We start from the raw sequence: 1,067 nt of genomic DNA on the forward strand, positions 1-1,067 counted from the left end.
CGGCGGCAGCAGAGGGAAGGTTAAGGTTTCTAATATTTTGGAGACAGCCAAAACCAATTTCTTTCTTCCCCAAGTGGGAGCATCGAAAAGGAGCCCTTCATCCAAATATGTTTATTCTGCTTTTAACAGAGAACAAATTCTTAAGAGGGCAGAGATGGGGCTTATTTTTATGATGTATACATTGCCTAGTTTACTGTTAAATTTTATAAATAATACCCTTTGCAGCATCCACCCTAGGGCAAAGGTGAACCCACATTCCATTCTATCAGCGAGAAATACCATAGGTCTCCCCCTATTTTTGCCCCCAAATCCCTCTTTGCAATTGTGGTCACTCCTTTGACATTTTAATGTATTATTGACTCATCTACACGCTTAGGAAGCTGAAATCCTAGTAAAAGACAAACTGAGAGAGAGAGAGCTGGGGGAGGGCCATAGGGGAAGAGAGAGACTTGAAGAGGTTGAACTTACACTCCAGCAGTTTCTCCAGAAACAAGGGAGGCAGTAGTTCTGATTTTTGTAGCGTCAAATTGTAGACTGAAATTCAGCAAAAATCTTTTCTTGACGCGAGGGATGTGAATTATATTCTAGGATATGTATTCGGTGTGATCCTTTGTTCTGGGTACAAGCTTTTGTTTTTCTAAAGTTTTTCGGTCTTACTCGAGGAAAAGGAAACCGTATTATTTTGAAATCCCTTAGAGGCGCCTTTCGAACCATCTCTCATGGGGAAATATCACGACAGCTCACCGCTGGTGTATTTCAGTAAGAATCGAGTCTGAGGGTTTTGTTTTTTTTGTTTTTTGTTTTTTGTTTTTTTCCCAACATGGCTATATACTTTGCAGGCCCCTAAATTCGTGCTTTCACTGACATCACTCACTAATCAAATAGCCAGAAACCGCATCTTTAGCTAACCTGCGTTTCGTGGACTCGAAATGCGCTCTGATTAAAGATCGTGTTCCTTTTAAAGGCTCAGCTGTTACTCGGGTGCCTGAGAGTCTCGGGCTTTTGTCTGGGCTGCGGCCGGCTCCGGAGCGCCTGCAAGCGCAGTGGGAGGCAGATCTGAGGGCCCC

Source organism: Crocuta crocuta, unplaced genomic scaffold (genome assembly GCF_008692635.1).
Source record: "Crocuta crocuta isolate KB4526 unplaced genomic scaffold, BGI_CrCroc_1.0 scaffold737, whole genome shotgun sequence".
Taxonomy (NCBI): domain Eukaryota; kingdom Metazoa; phylum Chordata; class Mammalia; order Carnivora; family Hyaenidae; genus Crocuta; species Crocuta crocuta.